We start from the raw sequence: 23,032 nt of genomic DNA, 5'->3' as shown, positions 1-23,032 counted from the left end.
GGAGACTTCATTTGAAGAAATAAATAAATAATCATAGCCCCTATAATGGTGAGTTTCAATTTCTTACGGGCAGTTGATATGATCTCCCATGGAAAACCTGATTAGCCTGTGTTTAACAAGTCTGATGCAGACCTAGCTACTGGGGTCAGTGCCAGGATGCTAAAATATTTTGAAATACTTTTTTGAGTATTAAGACCTTTCTTATCATCGTTATGTGATACTTAATTCATTTTAGCTATCTTGGAAGACTGATACATGTATTCTTTTTTTTTTTTTCCTGTAACTGAGAAAGGATATTTCCCTCGGTTACTGGATATTAAAGCTGAATCACTAGCAGAATTCTTTCCTCTTTCCTCTTTCCTCTTTCCTCTTTTTTTTTTTTTTTTCCTCTCATATAATCAAGGATAGAAGCTCTCCTGTGATTTTTTTCTGTGTTATTTTTCCACGGTGTATGCTTCTCTGGACTAGAATGTTAGATAATTTATTTTCAGCTGCTTGCAGATTAAATAGTTTTTCATTTCGATTATGAATAACACAGATTATCTCATTAAGTTGTTTTTTTTCCGAAGTCTTTTGGGTAAACCTTTCCACGTTTACATCTATTTTATGCAATGAAGAATTTCAGTGAAGGGATTTGTTTTATGACCTGAGATATCACTTAAGATCAACCACAGATGAGGTGCTCAATATCTGTGGTGCGTATCTCAGCAATGGTTACTGAAAAGTTTTAATGAAGGAGTGGTGGATTGCTGTCGTAATTCCTCCTCTCTGATTTGTGTGTTGAAACAATTGCAGTGTGTGCTTGCAGGATGTCTTCTAGTATTTTTCATTTCTCTTGCTCACCACTGAAAGTGGTAGAACGGTTACCAATACCACTTGCATATATATATTCCTTAAATCTCTCCGTTTATTTTTTTATTTTTTTAGGTTTTATTTTTAGCAGTCACGCTGAGTCACATTATGGGCTCATATTATGACCCACTACACCCCTGCTTACCAAGTCCCTCTGGTTGTGTCAGTGTGTTTGCTAGCCGTGCTCCAGACTCGTCATCCACATGCCTGATTTGAATTTTGTCCTGTTATTTTTAAGTTTGTTAGGAACACTTTGAATTTAAATACTGTCTTCCTGAGTACATCTCCACCCACTCTGGTAACATTCCCAAGTCTCTCATGTGCAATTTATACCATTACTGATGATGTTAACGGAATACTGAATGCACTGGGCAGCATATGGCACAGATTGATACAGTCACACTTGCTAACATGGGCTCCAAGCACTGACTGCCATGACTCCATTAGGGATATCCATCTGATTTTTCATCCCACTTACGGTGCTTCCCTGTGGAGGAAGCTTTCTTTGGCTCTATTAAAGAATTTCTCTCTGACAGACCAAACAGCTTTAACCTAGTTAAGATTTGTCACTCCAGCTGCTCTCTGCTAGTCACTGGGCTGGTTATCCTGTCAAGGAAGGAAATTAGATTGCTTTGACATGATCTGTTCTTGACAAGTTCGCATTGGCTATTTCTCATCACTTTTTGTGCTGTAAGAACTTACAAATTGATTTTCTTCCTGGGTCTGTCTGAGCATTTCAGGTAGCATCATTGCGCGTGACACGGTGAGTCCTTGTTTCCACCTTCTAAAATATTGCATTTATCTTTCTACAGAAATGTTGCATCTCCCCCTCTATGCTCTGTGCATAGTTACAAAACAGAACATGACAGAATTGGCACAAATGGAATACTGGAAAACTAATTAGGTATCTATTCTCATGAGCTTCTGAATACTGAAGCTATTAGAAGATTAATTAGCTTGAGCAAATATCAGATGTTCACAGCTAACTAATTTTTCAGCTTTACATTAGACACGATACTATTATGCTAAACGTGTGATTTTTGCACACAAAATTCAGTAACAACAACAATACAGTTAGCTTCCAGGAAAACTTTTGTTATTTTTGCACTGACATGCATACTTACTGCTGTGCTAAGCTGCCCTGTTCAAAGACAGTTCAGCCCTTTCAACAACTCCTAAAAGAAGCATGCCTTCAATCCACCTTAGCAGCTGGTTCTCAAAAACGTCTGAGTATCTTTGACCAAAAATGGTCAAAAATCAGCAACAACTACACTGACCCTTTTGCATTTCCCAGACCTCATGGGACACAAAAAAAGAGCAAAACAAGATTGTAACTGAAGTGTCAAAATCCAGGGGATAGCCTTTCTTCCATAGTTGCATAGTTGCATAAAGCACACGTGGTTTTGCAGGTCTCTACAAAAATGTATGAAAACATTTAAATTATTTTTGTCATTTCCTTGAAGTCAACAAGCTTAGCATTAAGCAGATTTCTCAGAAGTTGTAAGGATGTTCTGTATTCATCATTACTGCTTCCAGCAAATCTGTTCCATTTCTCGTGAGCGTTATCACAAATTCAACTGATGGCACTTGAAAGAGAAAAACCCTTTGAATCTCTGTTATCCATTTGTGGTCTCCTGTTTCACAAACTGATAGATTCTGTTCTTGCCTGCTCTACCTCTCACCCACAGTCTATATCCACCCACCTCACACCCTTCAAAATCTCCATGTCATTTCATCTCAGGCCTACAGGTTATGATAAATGACTCTCTGGCTGCATTAGTTCCAGTCAAAACATTAAAATAAGGTATTCTCTGGATGTGAATTGCCTGTGTTATGTTTGTGGAAAGAATTCACTTTAGTCTCTTAGTGTCAACTCTGTAATAGGATTGAATTTGTAGATGGCAAATATCAACTTTCTTCCTAGGACTTCACATAGCAGCTGAGAAAAAGCCTGTGCCTCGTTCAGGAAGTTTATTTTAAGGAGTCTCTGTCAACCAAGGAGACGTGGTCTCTCGTTTCCAGAGGGGAAGCCATTTATGCTGCATATTGAAGCACAAGGACAGAGAATCTGATTTAGAAAAATGAGCGGCTTACTCTAAGCTTTCATCTCTTGAGTCTGGATTTGGATCCCCTTTTGAAGCTGGTAGCAAGATTGCTGTTGATATCAAGAGAAACTTCATCAGATGTCTCATGAGCAAATCCCAATAAAGGTCACAAATTTAGTAGGATTGTTGTGGACTAAAGATCACCGGAATGCCATCAGCCTACCACAGATGGGCATTCCTTGACCTGCTTGTGTGATCTAAACACAGACAATCTTTGTTCAGTTGCTGTGTTTTTCTGTACAGGAGAAGTGACCAGAATTGTTGATAACAGACACATTATGACTTGTTTGCTGAGATTTCATAACATCATTCCAATTTCTAGAGAGCAGAAAAAACTTCTTAACTAATTCATTTTTCAGTGTTAATAGAAAAAAAAAAAAAAAAAAAAAAAGGATTATTAATCAAAGCATTCTGAAAATAATGATAATCCCGCTAGGAACCAGAAATACCACTGTGCATTATTCCCCAGTGTGGTTATGGATGGCAAGGTGGGAGGCAGCCTGCAGAAGCTGGCAGAACTACTGCGTAAAGTACTGTGCCTGGTGTGGTAAATAAACTGTTGTCTTTGAGAGATTATGAATTTGCACTCCAACCTTTTGGAGCATTGCTTTATTTCACATTTAATCAATTCCAAGCATAATTTTCCATATGTTCAGAGCTAGATTTACTACTCCTTGTGATACAATTTTTTTGTAATTATACAGTTAAATGTCTCCTTTTATTTACTTATTTTTTTTCTCATCTTAGAAAAGAAGCATTCTTTGTAGGGAGACGTTTGCAATCCAACATAACTTCATTTATTTTAAAGCTTTTCATGGAGGAAATTGCCTTTGTATTTTGTTTCATAAGAGTTGATTTGAGAGTTAGGAATTTTTAGCTTGATATATCGCTTGTAAAACTTATTCTCTCTGTGATGCAGTAATGATGATATTTAAAGATGAAAGTAATTAGCTCATAGCCAGGTTTTTAAATTTATTTTTAGACTAACTGCTTGATTTGCCTTTCCAAGAGTGCTTTCTTTTTTTTTTATACAGACGCATAATAGTATTTTTCTTTGTCACTCTTGGTAATTTTGATGCTTCTTAGTGGTAAATAATGTACTGAAGAAATCAGAAGGAGGAAGTCTTGATGAAATGGTTTGTACATCTGAAAACAGGAGATGATGTAAATACATAAATTATCTTGCTTAGGTTTCCAATTACAATCTCATTTAGAGCATTGGCATCCATTGGCTTTAAAAACACATTGTTCTGGACTGAGATACTAGATTTATCTGAGCTTACATGCAGGCAGCTGGTTTGTCTTAACTGATAATAAGGATACTGTGATAACTGAGCTCTATGGGATCTGCAAGTTTATGTCTTTGAATAAGAAGCACTGTTGTTACAGTACTGTCTTGGTGTGTCAAGAAAAATGTGCAATATTCTTTGCCTTTTTTGAATATACTGATTTTGTTTGTGGCAAGATAAAAATTCAAAATAACACTCCTGCTAACAATGAAGTAATAGTTCCATTCAAACACCACCAGCTTGTATGATCTTGTTCCCAGCCTTTTCTATTCAAGTGAAGTTGGCTAGGTGCCTGAAGGAAGAAGGTCCATGTTTTTGGGTGCTAACTTGGTGTAAAGAGACTTGCTAGTTCTGTTAAAGTTGTATGGATATTGATTTGTGTCTATGTATGCATATATATTTCCTATGTACAAGTTCATTACAAAAAGAATCTGCGTAGAGTTTTCAGTAATCTCATTTGGATTCACTAACTGTACCTTAGTGTTTTTACTTGTGAAATGCTGGTGGTGAACAAGAGGTAGAGGCAGAAAAGAGTAGGATATGATATCAACCACAGTTTACATTCTCTTAGTCACTCAGAAATAGAGGTTGAAGTGAGCCTAGCACCAATTGTACAAGTATTTAGCAGTAACTTAGTCCTTGAGAAGTACCCACAGCTCAAGCAGTGGAAGTACCTGTTGGTGGGTTATTGCCTGTTGGTTTTCCCAACGGAGATGCACTGATCTCTGGAGAGAAACACAGCAGCAGCACAGGCCGGGGAGAGTGAAAAGATCAGCAGGGCATTTGAAACGGATCTTACTGCCTTTTGAGGGGCATCACAGTGTGGTGCTGGACTGGTCTCTGTAAGATTTCTATCGTGGAGGTATGATGTCAAATATATGAAATCTTTTACTCTGCCACGTGTGGCAATGCAGAGGGTAAAGAAATGATAGGGAGAAAAAATTCTGCATCCAGAGTTTGAGATGTGTCTTAACATGTTTGAATTAAATAAATGCTCCTGTCTTTATTACTCCTGTCTGCCTTTTTGTAGTGGGAACGCTGTCACTGCTGGAAACAGTGATTGAGCACCTGGTGGGAGGGCAGGGCCAACCCAGGGGAGCTCAGATGCATACAATGTACCTGAGTCACTAGAAGGGCTGGAGCCAGAATCCACCCCTTCCCAGACCTCGTTTAAGGGTTGGCAGTGGAGGTGAGGGTGTTTTGCTGGAGATCCCTGCCTACCTGAGGCCTTTAAAAGATAAGTAGCTTTTTTCCTTTTTTTCTTTTCTGTGTGCACCGCTGCTGTATTTGGTTTTGTCCTCATTTCCTACAGCCAAAGATTTTGCCTCCCTGCTTTTATCGTTGCATTTTCCATCGTGTTGTAGCATTACCCCTTGTAACTGATCATCCAGAATGGTAGATGTTGGCTGAATGGGTATTGCTCGTTGTCCCTTGTCTTTCAACCCAAAATAGAGACTCTGTGCATTTGGTGTGTAGCGTACTAGCTTGCTCACCTTGTTTTGCTCTTCTGTGTGTTATGTTAGGATATCTTAAAAACAGAAAACAAGCAAAAAATAAACCAACAAAATCAACACGTTCTTTTGGCTTGCAATGTGTCAAGGAAAAGTGCTCATTTTGCTCTGAGAGTATATTTTCTTCCTTTAGAAGGTGTTGCTACCATACATATTTTGATATCTTGTAACGAATAATGAATGGTAAACCTTGTTGAGGATGCTTTAAGTTGCTCTTGATAGCTGTCTCAGGGAATTGAATTGGTAAAATCTGTTTTGTTTTGTTTTGTTTTTCAATACAGTTTCTATCCTGGGTAATGAAGGAAAGCCTTTACGTCTGACCAGCCCTGGGTGATTGCTATTTGGGAAAGTAAGTGCATGTTTTTTCCATCTCTCTTTGGGCCTATACTGTGTGGGTGGGCAGCAGGGGAATACTCCATAGCCAACAGTTCTGTCCTTGTTGCCTTTCTGAAAAGTGGTTATAAGGCTGTGGCTCTGGCCCTGCTTGCAGCCTACCAGCCCTTCAGAGAATGGGCGAGCCATACAGCATAGCCTGTGGTGGTTATAGACTGAGGTGTCTGATTTGGGACTTCTGCATGATGTCTGAGACCTACTCAGTATTTGTTGTTGTCACAAAATGCTGTGAGAAAGCTGATTGCTTTTGGATTGTTTGGTTAGCTTCCTACTGACAGTGTATTGAAATGGCTGGCTGAAAAATGTGCTCAGTGCTGGGAGCCGATAGGAAGTGCCAAAACACAAAGCTGGGAGAAGGGGGAATGGAGGCTGTGGAGGGGCTTGGAAAAGCTGCTTTTCTTGGGGTCGCTGCAGGTATTCGTTTCCTGTGATCTATGGTTTCCAACATGAAGCAACTCATTTACTCCTTGTCACTTGAATTCAGCTGTTTTGCTGATGGTTAGAAGAATTAAAAAAAAAAAAAAAAAAAAGGGATTTTATGATGGATTCCAGGTCCCTAACTTTCCCAGGCATTTGATACAGTCTCTATATGTGTAAATCTTGATGTGACTTCTAGTGCAGTAAGACTGCAGTATGAAAACATAGGTAATGAATATTGATAATCCCTGTTCTTTCCTTAAGTTCCATTCATTTTTTTATCCTCGATATTTTTGTCCAGCTGTTCCTAGTTACACCAGTGCATTTCACAGATATGTATAATAACCCTGGTGGATTATTGATTTGCTCTTATAGCTCCATTTCTCACTTGTTAACTGTCGCTGCAAAGATATTTTACTTGGAGTCTTATGAAAGTGAAATATCTGACTTTGCTGTTACTGAAGTTGGATTTTTTTGGCTGCCTAGCAGAGTTGGCTGTAGCATGAAGCACGTTTTTCCTGCAGCTCAGACTGATGAATTAGACATTATAACTCAGCAAATTAATAGAAGCAAAGCAAAGTAGATTGATTCAAATTTACACAACTGTTTTCAAAAACCGAGACTGTCTGGCTGCCTTTTTGCCCAAAAGTAGAAGAAAATATTAGACTGTTGAGTAGTGAGGTGGTTTTACTCTCTGGGTTGAAAAGCCTGCTTGTTATCCAGCTTACGCTTCTATGAGCTTGTTCTATCTGGGCAGGCTGAGTTGAAGGATGATAGGTCTGGTCGGATGAGTGTGGGAAGGTGTCCCTGTCATAGCAGCTGGGAGAAAGAGCTATGCTCCCAACCTGGGCAGAGAGGCCAGGGAGTAACTGTGCAGAGAAGACAGCCCTTGCCAGCTTAGAGGTGATACCCCAGCAGGAGGGCGGGGTGTGTAAGGGCAAAGTGCTCTTGGGATGCCTGTGCCTTGTCTGCCCGTTGGCTAAATGGACTGCTTTACTCACTAGAGCCATCAGTTGGTCCCTTCCCATATGGGTTATAATTTACTTTGATATACAACAGAAAATTATTCTTATCAGCTCTGGGAAAGGCCACAGGTGCAAAAGAGAGGAAAGCGCAAGAATATTTGTTATGTTCTGCTTCTATTGAGAGAGAGAACAGAACCACTTATGATCATTTTATGTGCTGTCTTGAATGACAATTTGTAGTTGATGTGAAGTAAACTCTGATGAGAAACGTCACAGCCATTTTTGGTGTTTGATGCTCCACCAAGGCATTGCACAAGGTCATTTAAAAGGATTTTTTACAGAGCTGATGAAATGTAGTCTGTAAATGGTCCCTGAACTGAAAACAACATGCTTGGGTTTTATTAATTATGAATTTCCCATAAACAAATGTATATGTGGGTTTAATATTAAGCCCTGTGAAGGGAGCTGTAAAACGTGCTGCACAATGATGGTGTGGCATTTTAACCCACTTTTGTCTGGGCTTCTAGAGCCAGCACACTGGGATGATCCTGCCAGTTATGCATACAACTTGAAGGAGCCGTGTTTTGCCAAGTTGTGTGAGTACATACTGAAAACACAATGTGCTGGTTCAACCAAGTGCTGTTCCGTATGTAATTTTAGCCTAGTAAATCATTACCTTGTGTTAAAAGCTTGCTACAACCTTGCTGCTGTGAAGCATTAGCAGCGTTTGTACCTTCACATCCTTTGTCTGATTCCTTTATAAAGGCATTTCTAATAGCACGTACTTAGCTGTAGACCAGTAAATGCTTTATCTCCACCAAACATTTCACTTCTGTGTGAAGGGCATTCCACAGTAAAGAAAAGGTATAGAATCAAGTCTTCCCCGTTATTCTCTACACCAGTGCTTTGTCTGGAACCCTCATGGGTTCGTTCACTTTACTCCAGAACCACCTGGCAATGATGAAGCACGGCACATACCCTACAATTTGCACACGAAGCAGTAAGTGGACGTGAGAAATAATGGGGAGTGCATAAATCTCAAAAGCATAACTATCAACTGAACATCTACATGAAATTACTGACTGTGTGTCAGGGTTCTGTTGTTTTCTATCATATAGCTTGTCCTTTTGAAAATAAATGGAAGATGGAAAGGTTTGAAATAAGTGCAGTGTCTCATACTGTTTATGCAAGTAAAGCTGAATGTAAACAGGTGCTCACAGAAAACTTTGCATTGATCTGATTAAAAATAGCTGCTTTCAGAGTGCAGTAAGTACAAATAAACACAGTGCTTGATACTTCATATTTGACACCAGGCACAGATGGGAGAGCTGCCTGCGATGTGTGCAGGTAAAACTTGTGTGCAGGCTGTGGAGCCAGGAGCAAGTTCTCTGCTTCTCCAAGTGACCGTATCTTTAAAGAAGTTAGGAAGACACTGAGGTCTGCGGAAATACCAGACAATGCTTTGGATAAAATGGCTAGCTAATGGCACAAAGAAGTTCTGGCTATAGGCAGTGTATTAATTATAATGGGATTTGATTGTTATGGCTCTGAAATGCTGCATACCATGAGTCAGTCCTTAGGAAATGAGCCTGCTGGGAAACCAGCAACTTAAATGCAGCCCATTTGGCATCTGCTGATATTTCTGTACTTGCAGATGATTGGGAATTTGGAAGAAAGCTAATTTTTCCTCTGAGCTGCATTAAGCTGATAAACTAGCACTTCTTTGGTTTAAAATCTTAAGCTGAATTAGTTTCTGCTCAAGGTGAGGAGTGCAATCTAAACCATACAAAGAGGGAACTGCTGCTAACGTAGTTGCTGATTTTCTGTCTTATTTTGGAAATAATTTCCATTATGTGGATTAATTAGTTGTCAGAAGAAAGCAAACCAACTGAAAACCACTTTTAGGCCTCCATGTTACAGCAAAATCTTGTTAGGACTTGAGTCTCATTACTCTCTCCCAAATAACCTCAGCTAAAGCTGCGCCTTAAGTCCTATAACATATTCTTGCAAGTCATTTCTCTCCTCCATCTAAAAATAGAATAAATGAAAGGAGGACTTCCTTAATCCCAAGGGATGACTTACTGCAGCACCATACTGAAGATCAGATTTGGGAAGAGAACAGATTTGTCTGTGCGTTTTTTGGTGGACATCATTTGGAACCATTTTCAAATATGAAGATAATGCTGTATTGAGGGAGGTTGCTGAACGTTCTCATGTTACCGGGGGCTCCTGCTACAAGGAGCCTCTGCCTATTCCTCACGCCTCTTTTTCTTTTCTGATGCCCAGTGGTGAGTTCAGTCCTGTGTTCTTCCAAGTTTGCACCCTTTACTCTGATCAAGATTTTGTGGTCCTCAGGGACATGATTCGATATGAGCAATTCGATAATTCCATGCGAATGCATGCTCTGAGCCAATGAGTTAGTAAGAACAAGTCAACAGGTCACAATATTTAATCTTGATGTTTTGTGCTACAAATGTAGTGATTATTTCTTTATAGCTTCCATTTTCCTGCCCTTCCAAACCCCCACTGTACAGGATCATTGAGAACAGTTAATGCTGTTGGCTTCATGGAAGTATTTGACTTATTGGAAGAAGAGGTTTGGTGCTTTTTTACACAATCCAGCTGTGTTTCTCAAAGCACTTTTTTTCATTTCTGCTTCTCTGTTCTGGGTGCTGCAGGTTGTCTCTTTCCTTTCCAAGCTCTAGCTTGAGCCCAGAATCCCACTTGATTTGAACATATCAAAAAGAAAGGCATTATTGCCTCTCCTGTCTTACATGCAGCATACGATATTCCTTTCGTTTTCTACCAGAACAGCTTTTAGTTTTTGTGCAGTGTTACATAATGGACTCAACCTGATATTTTTCACAAGTGTTGCTGTGTAGGCTGCCAAGTCTGCACTACGTGCTTCTCCTCCACTTTTTAGGAATGGATGCTAGATTATCTTCTTTAATCCAGTGGATTCACTTTGCTCTCCTTGCATCCCAAATGCACATATCTCAGTAACTTAAGCCAATCCTTTATAATTATTATATCTATAACATCTTCAGGTCTTTCTAACTTCTCTAAGTCTTCAGAGCAGATTCTGAATCACGTTACTTCTATGTTACTTTTTCTCTTGACCCCCTGTTACTTTGACCACCACCAACATTTTCATAGTGCTTGTGTAGTGACGTTTCATTTTTTTCTAAGGAAGCCATCAGCTTTATGACTGCCTGGCAATATCCATCCCCTGAACAGCAACCAGGACTGTTAATACAGCCCACGGGGCACAGACACCCCTGGTTACCCTGTGTTCTACAAAGTTATTTGTGGTCAGAGCTTTTCAAGTGCTCTACTGTTTATAAAGACAGTTTGCTTGTTTGTGGAGCAATGGTTATATTCATTTGTTATTTGTTTTTAACTTCAGGGTTTGGGGCAAGTTTAAAAAATAAATAAATAAATAAAAATTGCCCTGTGAGTCTTTAGCCCTAATGATTGGTTAAGCAGCTTCTGGTTTGCAACAGGAACATTTGGAGATTTTTAAAAAACATGGCTTTCACAGAAATGTGTCACACGGCAGAAAATCTTTTCCTCTTGGGATATCTTTGATGAAGTGTGCACATCCTGAGATCTGTGTGGAGTTAACAGAGTTCTTTTCAGAGCTTTTCAAGCCTTATACTCTCCAGCATTTCCTTTCCTTAGGAACATTTGAGCATTAAAGATGGAATAGTTGTACACGCCAGTCTACCAAGGGAAACTATTTTTGAATAATAACACTGATGCAGTTAGTTTTAAGCTAACAAATGTGACTTATTGTTGCTTTTCTTGTCAGAAGTGCTCATGAATGTGACATCAGTGGACTTGCTTAGAGTCAGTTGTGGGTGAGGACACTGTGTGGGACTCATTCCAGCCCTAGGTGGAACTAAGTCTTTCTGCTGTAAGATACATTGCTAGTTGCCTCAACACAATTTGAAAGGTTACGAGTTTGTTCCATGACCAAACCTGGTTCCTTTGTCTAATTTTCTGACAGGTATGGCAAAGTTTATGGAGATCTAGAAGCAACTATCTGTTATCACTTAAAGAGATAATCCATTTAAGCTACTTCATATTTGTTTAACAACATAGCTCATGTATCTCAGTTTCTGTCCAAGCATGTCTAGCATAGTGCTGCCCTTGGAAAAGCGTGTTATTAATAGCAAGAGTGTCAAGCAGGTATCTTTTTTTTTTTTTTTTTTTTTCCCCGTTCTCCTTCCTGTTTTCCAATGTACACAATTTCTGTTTTGCTGGAATTAGAGAAAAGGGGCTAATAGGCTTTAAAAATCTTGCTTGGAGGTTTATTAGCTATTGCTAACGTGAGTGTGTTCCATTAGAAACCACTTCACTGATTTTTTTGCTGCTTCACTCGTGAAAATTGGTCTTAATTTTTTTAATTTTCTTGATTCCTTTCTCTTGAAATACCCACTTATCAAAGTGTGATGTGGCCCTGTGTATCAGCAAGTGACTTTGTGTGACGCTGTTTGTTTGGGAAATATCCTGTTTTACTCATGTAGACAGACAGTAATGTAATTTGTCTTGATTAGGGTTCTAGTATTTCCTGCTCAAGGGATAAAACCTCTTGGATCACTGTACACCAGCAAACTCCCTATCCTTTCACAATTTCAGCTATGTAAACATATTTCCTCGGAGCTCCTGGAATCTAAATATTTTTAAAGCAGTTCAGTGATTACAATAAACAAAGAAAAGAAATATGTAAATTGTGCTGACTTGAGGACAATTCCAGGACCAGCCTGAGGTCTCCAAAGAATTGTTCTAGTCTGAGGGACTCGATTTCTATCCAGACTATTTATTTTAAAATCTTTTGTGGCTAATTACAGCTATCTTTGTTGTCTTGGCTTGTCTGCATTTTTCTTTCAGTAGCCAGTGCATGCTGGAGAAATGCATTAGGATGTGTGTCAAGTCAGCCATAGGAGCAAAGATGGCATTTGTGGAGAAATTGCCCAAGACGAGAGAAACCCTGGTGTGGGAAAGCAGACTGCTTTTGTCCTGGGTTCAAAAACAGTAAGACATGAATGTGGAAATTCAACTACTTAAATGCCTACTAAGCAAGGAGAAGCTCACTGGTTTCAAGTAGCCAGAGCACTGAATGGTCTGGCCAAAGTAGTCCCTGGGTTATAAAAGTTGAGTCCCTTCCTCGTTGAAAATGAATTAATGGCAACAGTCTGAGTTTGTAAGTGTGTTCTGCCCAAATGTTTTCTCAACAAGAAATTTAGAATCGGGTAAAAACAATTTCACTATTTTTTCCTCCTCAATAATATTCACTTGAACAATTGAGCTTTCCTTCTGTCAGCAGTTAACGAATGCATGTAGAAGCTATTTTTGCAGCTGTTCTGAGGTGTTAGAAAAGCTGAAGTACGTGGCACATTTCTGCTTAGAGAAAAGCATGGGAAGATCTCAGAAGGCAGCACAGTGTTTTTCAAAGAGATTACTTTTATTTAGAAAGCTTTTTCCTATCTTTAAGCTTTTTCACAGAGTCACTCAACAGTTTTCGTAATAAAACACTGAACAGGAAAATGTGCTGAGTAAGAACCCCTGCATGCTTCTGAGTTAGCTGCTGCATCCCTATTGGTTTCTCAAACATTTGCTGTTTGTGGCTGAACAGTGTTTTTTGGGTGGAGGGGGGGGCTTTGAAGCAACCAACTGAGAGAGGAGGCATTTAAAAGAGTCCCTAGAACAGGGACTGAACCAAACAGTGAACTGATGACTGGTTTGCCCAGTGCTGCCAGCTGTGCATGCAGGGGCCAGCAGGCAGTTACAGGGTGGGAAGGTTGGATCACAGCACTCGAGGGTGAAGTCAGAATTATACAGACCTCTTTAATCACAGCCTTCCCTTCTATGTGCAATGATTATTAAAATCATTCTACAGCCTTAATAACCTTTTCCCTAGCACAGTCTTTTGATTGAGATCTTGAATTCCTTCTTTTCTTCATAGGTAACGTGCAAAATAAATGTTCTATTTTTGCTCATTAGTAATTTCTTCCAGATTTCCCAATGTAATCGAATGGGAAAGAATAAGAAGTCAGGGAACTGTGACCCACGCTGCGGAAAAATTACTGTATAAGTCCTGAAATATGTGCATCTATCTTTGATTCAGGTATGTTTGCATGTGTAAGTGATCAAGAAAGTAGATACTTGTTACTATGAATTATTTCAGTCACTATAATTAGTTATTCATCTCACTCCTCTTCTCCTCCTCCCCCCAACAACTTGAGATTGCGTTGGAATGAGAGATGTCACTGAAGCACATGTAACATGGGGAGACTTCAATGCAAGTTCCTCACATTATTAAGGAGAGGAGACTTGTTGGTTGTGTTTTCATCTTTGAAAATGTAGCAGTTTGTTTTATGTTTTTACTGTTTGGGTTTGTGTGCTGAAAAATAAATGCACAGTAAGTGTCCTTACTGTTGCAGTGTTATTTTCCCAGCAATTAACGATAGAGACTTCTAATATCAAGCTGTTCCCTGTACAAAACCTGCTATAGAAAGAACTCCTCTAATAGTCTTGGTTTCCTTAATTGTCAGGCTAAAGCACTATAAGTTCTATGTCATATTATGAGCTTATTTCCTTAAATTTCTTTAGGGATGTGTGTTAATATACTGGAATTTCTGCAATAGCTGGTAATGGGAAAGAGTTACAACAAATAGTTACTCGTTGGTAGGAGGAAGGTGACTCTCATTTGTCTCTGTGATGTTCTGGAGAAGCCATTTATTTTGCAATAACAGTGCTGCTGGTCAAAGGGAAGGCAACTGAGCGAAGTCCTCAACCTGGACTTGTACAAGGCCTTTGTCATGGTCCTGGACCACATCCTTATCTCTGAAATAGAGAGAGATGGATTTGAAGGGTGGACTAGTTGGTGGATAAGGAATTGGTTGGAAGGTCGCAGCCAGAGGGTTGTGATCAATGATTCTGAGTCCAGGTGGTGGCGGGTGATGAGCTGTGTCCCCCAGGGCTCTGTCTCGGGACCAGTACTCTTTAACATCTTTATCTGTGACACAGAGGATGGGATTGAGTGCACCCTCAGCAAGTTTGCGATTGACACCAAGCTGAGTGGTACGGTTGGTGCAGGAAAAGGAAGGGATGCCATCCAAAGGGACCTCGAGCAACTCAACATGTGTGCCCACGTGAACCTAATGAGGTTCAAAAAAGCTCAGTACAAGGCTTTGCACTTGGATCAGGGTAATCCCAGGTATGTATACGGACTGGGAGAAGAACTCCTTGAGAGTAGCCCTGCTGAGAAAGACTTACAGGTCCTAGCAGATTTAAAGTTTTACATGAGCCAGCAGTGTGTGCTTGCAGCCCAGAATGCCAGTGGTCTCCTGGGCTATTCATCAGAAGAGGACTGACCAGCAGGGAGAGAGAGGTGATTGTCTCTAGTACTGCGTCTAGGTTTGGGGCACGTGTGGCAGGAAAAGAGTCAAGGTTTTGGAGAGGGTCCAGAGAGGGCCCACAAAGATGAAAGGAGGGCTGGAGCACCTTTCCTGTGAAGACAGGATGAAGAAGCTAGGCTTGTTGAGTCAGGAGAAGAGAAGGATGTGGGGAAATGTCATTGCAGCCTTCTAATGATTAAAGGGAGTTCACAAACAAAGAAAAATTACTTTTTACATGGTTAGATAGTGACAGGACTAGGGTGAATGACTTGAAAACTAAAGGAGTGAGGATTTAGATGTCAAGGGGAAGTTTATCACTGATAGAGCAGAGAGGTGTTGGAACAGGTTATCCAGATATTCTGGATGCCCCATCCCTGGAGCAGTTCAAGGTCAGGTTGGATGGGACTCTGAACACCCTGGTCTAGGTCAGGGTTGACAACCCTGCCTGAGGCAGGGCGGTTGGAACTTGATGACCCTTGAGACATTCTATGATTCTATGAGAGATTCTTGCTTTGGGCTGTTACGTGCTACAGAGTTATCTGATTTATCTGCTGAGGACTTGTTTCTTGCTGAACTTGAGTATTTATAATCAGAACTGGGTGTTACTGTAGGGGAAGAGAGAGTGTTAATGTTGTAAAAGGCGTTTTGTGTGGAAAAGAATCATTAGGATTCTCAGGGGTTTGAGAGCCTTAAACCCTGTTTTTAGAGAGGAGAGTTGGGGTCATCTTCAATTCTCCAAATGTGTTTCTGCTTCTGCCACATGGAACTTCCCTCCTCTGCCATGATTTCTTCCTTTCTACTCTTCCAGTGACTTTTGGAAGCAGCTCTCAATTAAGACCCTGAAAAAATTGCCTGCTGAACTCCAAGGCTACTTTACTGTCATATAAGAATGAGCTGAAATAATATTACTGTTCTGCATTTCTGTGCCTCAGCAAACATGGGTGTGAAAGCACACGAATGCAAAAGGAGTTGGAAACTTTCTTTTCTGGCAACTGCTGGCAGTCTGTTGAGGACTGCCATTGGAAAGAAGTTCACTTGAAGGAAGGAGAAGAAAGCAGTAATGCATTATTCTCCTTAAAAATCCTCTGAGATTCATATAGAGCTGTGACTACTCCTGAGTGATGCTGTGGAGCTGGAAATGATCATTAGCAGCGGGTCTGAGCCAGTTTTCAATGTGTTGGCATTCCTGGGGTATCCATTAGGCAGCAGGTCATTTCAGCTTCAGTGTTTCAGCTTCAGTGTCAATATTTAATGCAGCACTTCAGTGACAAATCATTCCAGTTTGCTTTTGGACCCGACTTTTCTTTTTTAGAAGCTGTTACTTAGAGTGGGGCAGAATTTTAATTTCAGTCTATGCAATTCACCTTCTGCTCTGGTTAACACCATCCCTTTCTTGAGGCGCTCTGTCCATTAACTGCTCATTTTTCGAGGAGGGTACAATGCTGTTCCAGATTGAGATGACAAAATCATTCATTTCCTTAGGTTTAACTGTTGCTTGCACATAAGCAATCATCCAGCCTTCTCTTTATTAGACCAATATTGTTGTCATTTAAATGAGTACTAGGCTTGAAATCAATCATCCTAAAGCTCATGTCCATCGCTGACAAGGAATCTGAGTTGCTGTTATCCTGCAGAGAAGGAAAATAGCAGATCAATGCTGCTTTCCTTTCTAAGCGAAGAAAATAATTTTAGCCTGGAAAAGAAAGTTGAATTCCTTTGATCGGTGCTGTATGCTCGAGTTTATAAAGGGCTTTTGTGTTCCTTCTTAGCTGGATCAAACTGAGAGTGGGGTAATTATCAGTGACGAGTAGAAATAAAATAATCAGTTTGCTGTGTCAAAATATCTTCATGTTTATGCCAATCATCCTGTCTTTCTTGTACAGTGAAGATCAACTGTCAGTTCAAGAGCAACAGCTTCATAATTGAACTTCAACTCTTTGTTTGCATTTGGTTGTGGAAGATGCTTGTGGATTTTGCCTTGGGGACAGGGGGCAGGGTATATGTTTCTAACTACAGCTGGTATTTTGGCATTAAGGCAGAGAGGTTTAAAGTTGTAGTGCGTGTCCTGCCATATGCCTGTGTTTCACACCTACTGTGATTTAAAAACAAACAAACAGCAATTTAACTGACTTTACAACATGATCACTTTTTGCATTATCATATGAGCATAAGACTTGAGAGCAAATAACTCTCAAGATATGGTCCTGTGCTTCTTGTGACTTCATTAGGAGTCCATTGTTGAGTTTGTCCCAGGAAAATTGGTCCAGTGTTGTTTGGACCTGCATTTAAATAAAGAGCTTCTGATTGATTAAGAAATGTTATGACCTAAATGCTCTTATAAAACCAAGCATTTCTACATCAATAAGAGAAGTACTGAAGTCTCTATTGTGATTGTGCTCATTGTACTGTAGTTTAATAAGTTACTTTCAGCACAGCTCCATCGATTGTTAGGGGTAGGGGAAAGATTATAGGAGATTGTTGCTATAGTTGACTTGTATTGCCATGGAAATACTGTTCTTCCTCCTTATTCTGTGTTTTGGATTACTAATACAGCATGTTAAAGAAAAAGAAAAGAAAAAAGCATGTTTGGGGAAGTAAACAAACTTGCTGCAGTGATACGCGATAATTAATGTACATTAGAATAATGAAAGAAGATACTGGACGGCCGAGCTGCTTTTGTTTTACAATGGGCAGGAACACAATTATCAGATGATTTGATTTTGACTGTTTTCCAAAATTTGCTCCAGTAGGGTAACATCCGGTTTTGGTTTTGGCACATAGTGATTCATCTCATTAAATCAGTGCGCAAAAAATTTGTTTTCCATACTGTCTGATGGCTTTGTTTTTTGTTTTTTTGTTTTTTTGTTTTTTTTTTTTTTTGTGGTGTTTTTCATCTGCTACTGCCCACCAATTTCACTTCTGTGTAAGGTAATATATTAACTGTTGGTAGCTAATGAATCTGTCATGATTGGTATAGAAATGGTCTATTTGTTCTTCACTCTAGTTTTCATTTGCTTGAGAGTTGATAACTGCAGTTCTACAGGAAATGAATAATAGAATCAGTGCTAGTGTGAAAGTGTTTGGGAAGTGCTCATTAGTGAAAGTATTCATTATTTTTTTCACTCTTGGAAATGACATTTATTAATAACTGAACGAGTATCCTTTCCCTAATGTTCTGCCTTCCTGCTCAGGAAGCTTATTTGCAGGCAGTTTTTGAGAGTTGTATTTCCATTTCACTGCTATTATTCATCTTAAAATACTAGAATAATTTTGGGAGTGGACATAGGCACTATCTTGTTCTTTAGTCTTCTGATCACTAAGAGTCTGTTGGTGGTTTGCGCTTTCCGAAATGGGGAAAAAGATTTCAGTCTTCCTTTCTCTGTGGTCTGTATTACAGGAATGAAAGGAGACAAAGGGAAGCATACAGTAGCGATGGAGAAAAGTGTTAATACAGCTAAGTATTGAAAGCACTGCCCTGGCACCTTATCTAAGGCAAGTAATTTACTTTTGGTTCAAATAAGAATTACAGATACAGATTTGTTTCCTCAACTGGGATGCCAACAGAGGTGCCTGCTGAGGGAGGAGCCTCTTACCATGGAGATCAGTTGGGATTTGGACAACACTTTTTTTCCAAATAGTTCCTAATTGGATGTGTTCATCATTAGCACTGCATGTCTACTGATTTTTTTTTTTTTGTCTAATCCCAGCAGGTATACAAAATTCTTAATGCAACAGTCATAATTCCAGTTACATTAAGAATGAGAAAACTTCTGGTTTGTTGTGATTGGTAGGAGGTAAATGCTACAGACTTCATCCCTACTTTTGTTAAAGGAGTCCTTCAGCTATCAGTTCCCTCCCTGCATAGAGTATTGTAGCTGTGTCATCTTTCCCCAGTAGATCTCTGCTGTCTCATACAACTGAGGAGAGACATCAGCTGCTGGCAGGCTGAGAAGATAAGGCAGAATCCAGGACTTTGAGTTTTGTCTGAAAAACAAGCCTAAATGAACACACTGTTACAGATCCCCAATACTTTTGCCTCTAAATGACACTTTTTTTTTTTTCCTGGTGATTTTGCCAGTTCTCTCAGGTGGGCCCTGTAACTTTAAGGAAGAAAGCTGAGCCCCGTTTTGCAATCTTTGCGTTCATTAGAATTCTGGACCTCCAATTCAATGTATAGTCCAATGTAGACTATATCCACGTCCTTTTGTTGGAGCAGACAGAAGAGAATATTGCTTTAGAGGTTGGGGATTTCTGGGACAGTTTTTCTAAAAGAGCACAAATGCTGAATTCATTATAGGAAAAAGAAACAAGTCAGATGTACTATGAGTGTTATTTTAGATACTGTGAGGCACTGTCTTGCTCTGAACTACTTCGATATCCCGGTTGCCATGGCAAGCATGAGGAAGAATAAAAAATTCCTGCAGCGAATACCTTTGTAGCTCCAAAATCATCACTCAGCAGGGCTGTGTGCTTAATAACTCATAAAAACACCATGGGTTTTGCAGAAAGCAGGGAGGGGAGTTCTCCACTGCTTTGGCTCATTCTGTTCAGATGATTGTTCATGCTGCTACGGAGCAGAGGTGACCGGGAGGGGGAACTACGTGATGGGGGTTTATGACTTTGATGTGGGTGTGAACAAGCTCTCACCTTCAAGCATGGAGAGCCTGCATCCTTGGGGTGTGTGGGAGGGCTGTGAGGTGGGTCAGAGCTATGCTGTTGCCTGTGGTGTGGGCACAGAGGCTGTGAGCTGCCCTGTGCCTTCACCAGGAGGAGGGGAGGTTGGGCAGCAGAGCCTACCCAGGTGTGATTGTGCTTGTTGGTGTGGCTGCACACTTGTGCTCATGCACTCTCACGCTGGGTGAAGGCCCCAAACCTCTGAGCCTCATGGCTCTGTATGAGACTGAAGATGCAGCTCTCACGTGTCCATTGGCTCCTTCAACAGCATCCCCTTGATGCTGGGCTCTGTCTCATACCCCTGTGTTCACTCGGACGTGCTGACAGCTTTGAGTAGCACTGTCATGCCATGCAGAAATACCCTACATCTCTGAAAGCAACGGGCTTTGTGCTATGAGTGGGACTAGATTTTTGCTCAGTGAACACTGGGTCCCGGCTATTTTGAAGTCATTTTGTTTTTGTGTGCCGTAAGAATGTAATTTTTAAGCTTTTGCAAAGAGGGGTGACCCAGAGGTACTCGATACCCAATAAACCACACCTGAACTTGGAGCATTTTGCAGAGTTCAGGCTGAGACCTGTGCTTAGGGTGAGGTCTTTTTGAGACTTTCAGTGATAGATGGAGTGCTCACAGTCATAACGACTCAGCACAGCATCCTACTGCTAGCACCATCTGCTGCAATTTTTAAATATAGAAGGAGATTTTTCTTAGTCAGCATGTTTCTGTCAGAACTAGCTCTCTGCCTCCACACAGCTTCAAACTTCATCAGCTTTCTAATGGAATAACGCAAGACTATCTGATGGATTCCAAGTGTTAGCTTTTCCTTAGCAAAAGGAATCCATTTTTACTCTTCAGTGATTTCTGTGGCTTTGCCTGTGCTTACATTGAAAATGTTTCCTTTTTTGCATTATAATTTGTGCTTTCATCAAGAATAAAATCAGGGTTCGAGAAACCATCAGTTGAAATTTGTGGAGAGTTGCTTTTTTTTTTTTTTTTCCTTGAATATTGGTACTATGAAGTGAACTTTGTGAAAGCATCATCAAGTAGCTATCAGTCTTAACTTGCTTCAGCTCAGACCCACGTTTTGCTCAAAGGATATCACAAATGTGCGTACTAAAGCAATGATAAATAGCCATGGCAACAGTCTGCAAAATGCAGGATAATTTCTTGGAGACTCTTTAAGGGTGTGTTTAGCTGCACACAGAGGCAACATCAGTAAGTGGTGCACTGAAAAATATTTCCTTGACCTCCTAGGGGCTTAGAATGGCATCGCTTAGGCGATGCCTGGGGTGGGCTACTCTGCTCCTACATCTGTAAGAAACAAGCGATGTGTGAGGAACATGTGGCTCGCCCTTGCTTTCAGAGACTCTGTTCCTTACGTCCCTCAACCCCTCAGCCGATGTGACGCACAGGGGACATCCCATGGGGCTGACACCCACGGCTGCTTCCGCTGATTGTTCTCCTGCAGCTGCTCTGCAAGTGTTTCCTTCCCTTGCTGCCCCTGAATTGTGGCTTAAGGAACCAAGCATGCAAGGGATTGCTCCTTGAATAAAAACGATTGTATGTATGTGAGTGCTTTAGAGCTTCAGCCTAGTCTGTTTAAAGAAGACTTAATGTTTAGTGTTTGTTCAGATCTTGCTAAGGAGTTGGTTATTTTTTCTGAGAAGGGTACCTGCGTATCTTCAATTATGTTATGGTTTTGGTTATAGTGTATTGACATGACATGCAGCAGTAATTTGAATAGTTAAACAGATGACTAAAAAAAAGATTTTTTTATGTAACAGTCCATCCTTCTGAGCTGGTAGTTTATCCTGCAGATATATACATCATGTACTGCTGAATTAAGAATTTACGTGCGTATTAGGTAAACACCCTCTTGAAAAATAGCCACGTTAATCATTCTTCATAGCTGCACATCGTATCTGACACACAATGAAAGAATAGTCACTAGCCAAAGCCTTGGACAACAGATGAAATGTCTGACTAATAAAGCCTGAAAGACAAGATCGATAACTGACATGATGATCATTCTGGCCTACATGAGTTTAAGAAGCCTGAGATAATTTTGCTTGAAGAGATTGAATGAGTAAGACAATGAGAGTTGCTTACTAGCAGAGGAATGTACGGCGGGGGCTCCTTGCAGCAGGGTGGTGAATCTCACAACTACTCTGTGAGATTCTGTTCTTATTTCCAAGTTTGAATTCAGTACTAGGCGAATACAACACAAGACTACAGCAAAGCAAGGCTCTGTGTCTATTTATGTTAACTAAAATAAGTTCTGCATTCAGGTTTCCTGTAATGGCATTATACTTACGCGTAGGACTAGTACTGGGCTAGAGGGCAGAAGATAGGGAATGATGGGTTTATGGCGTTATAGGTTAATTGAGATAGTCAAGACCTCAGCCAGTCTCTAGTCACAGAATCACGTAATGGTCCAGATTGGAACGGACTTCAAGGATCACGAATCTGCAACCCCCCGCCACATGCAGGGCCACCAACCTCCCCATTTCATACCAGACCAGGCTGCCCAAGGCCCCAGCCAACATGGCCTTGAACACCTCCAGGGACGGACGGGGCATCCACAGCCTCTCTGGGCAGCTGTTCCAGCACCTCTCCGCTCTCTTGGTCAAGAACTTCCCCTGACGTCCAACCTAAACCTTCCCTCCCTCAACTTCAAACCATTTCCCCTTGTCCTGCTGTTATCTACCCTTTCAAAGAGTTGACTCCCCTCCTGTTTGTAGGCTCCCTTTAGGTACTGAAAGGCTGCAATGAGGTTACCCCGCAGCTTTCTTTTCCCCAGGCTGAACAAGCCCAGCTCCCTCACCCTGTCTTCGTAGTAGAGACACTCTAGCCCCTTGATCATCTTTGTAGCTCTCCTCTGGACCCTCTCCAACAGCTCCCCGTGTTTCTTGTACTGGGGGCTCCAGGTCTGGATGCAGTACTGCAGATGAAGTCTCACAAGAGCAGAGTAGAGAGGGACAATCACCTCCCTGTCCTCCCTGCTGGCCACCCTTCTTCTGATGGAGCCCAGGATACCATTTGCTTTCTGAGCTACAGGAGCTCACTGCTGGCTCATGTTTAGTTTTTCATCCATGAGGACCCCCGGGTCCTTCTCTGCAGGGCTGCTCTCAAGGACCCCTCCTTCCAGTTTGTAGTCCATCCTCCTGCTCACACTATCTTCTTTGCTCTGTTTCTTGTGTGGTTTTTGCACGCTGTTGCTAATCTATCAAAATGATATATGGTACCAAGTGGTTAGCTCAGAAACAGTTTCTGTAAGCCCACCTGGCAATGGCTAGTGTTAGGGACAAAAGCAGGTTATCTGCTTCTGGTGTTTCTATCGCACTTCTGCACTTGCGGTCTAAGAAGAGTGGCAGTGAAGTGCTCCAAAGGCTTCAGTGAATAAAAATAATGTTTTGTCTACCTCT

General features: G+C 40.7%; 1 protein-coding gene and 1 long non-coding RNA gene across 2 annotated transcripts in view; one reads left to right on the top strand and one right to left on the bottom strand.

Annotated features, from left to right (window-relative positions):
• The window catches only part of RASGEF1A (RasGEF domain family member 1A), a 151,091-nt gene that overhangs the window by 53,746 nt on the left and 74,313 nt on the right, over nt 1–23,032 (bottom strand). The window lies entirely within an intron of this gene.
• Nucleotides 6,036–18,539, top strand: LOC109368974 (uncharacterized). The gene is made up of 3 exons (XR_002117496.3): nt 6,036–6,106; nt 13,552–13,662; nt 18,333–18,539. It is a non-coding gene; the product is annotated as an uncharacterized LOC109368974 (long non-coding RNA).

This window comes from Meleagris gallopavo, chromosome 8, assembly GCF_905368555.1.
Source record: "Meleagris gallopavo chromosome 8, MGAL_WU_HG_1.1, whole genome shotgun sequence".
NCBI classification, from domain to species: Eukaryota; Metazoa; Chordata; class Aves; order Galliformes; family Phasianidae; genus Meleagris; species Meleagris gallopavo.
Note: the sequence above shows the minus strand (reverse complement) of the source record. Positions and strands in the feature narration are given on the sequence as shown.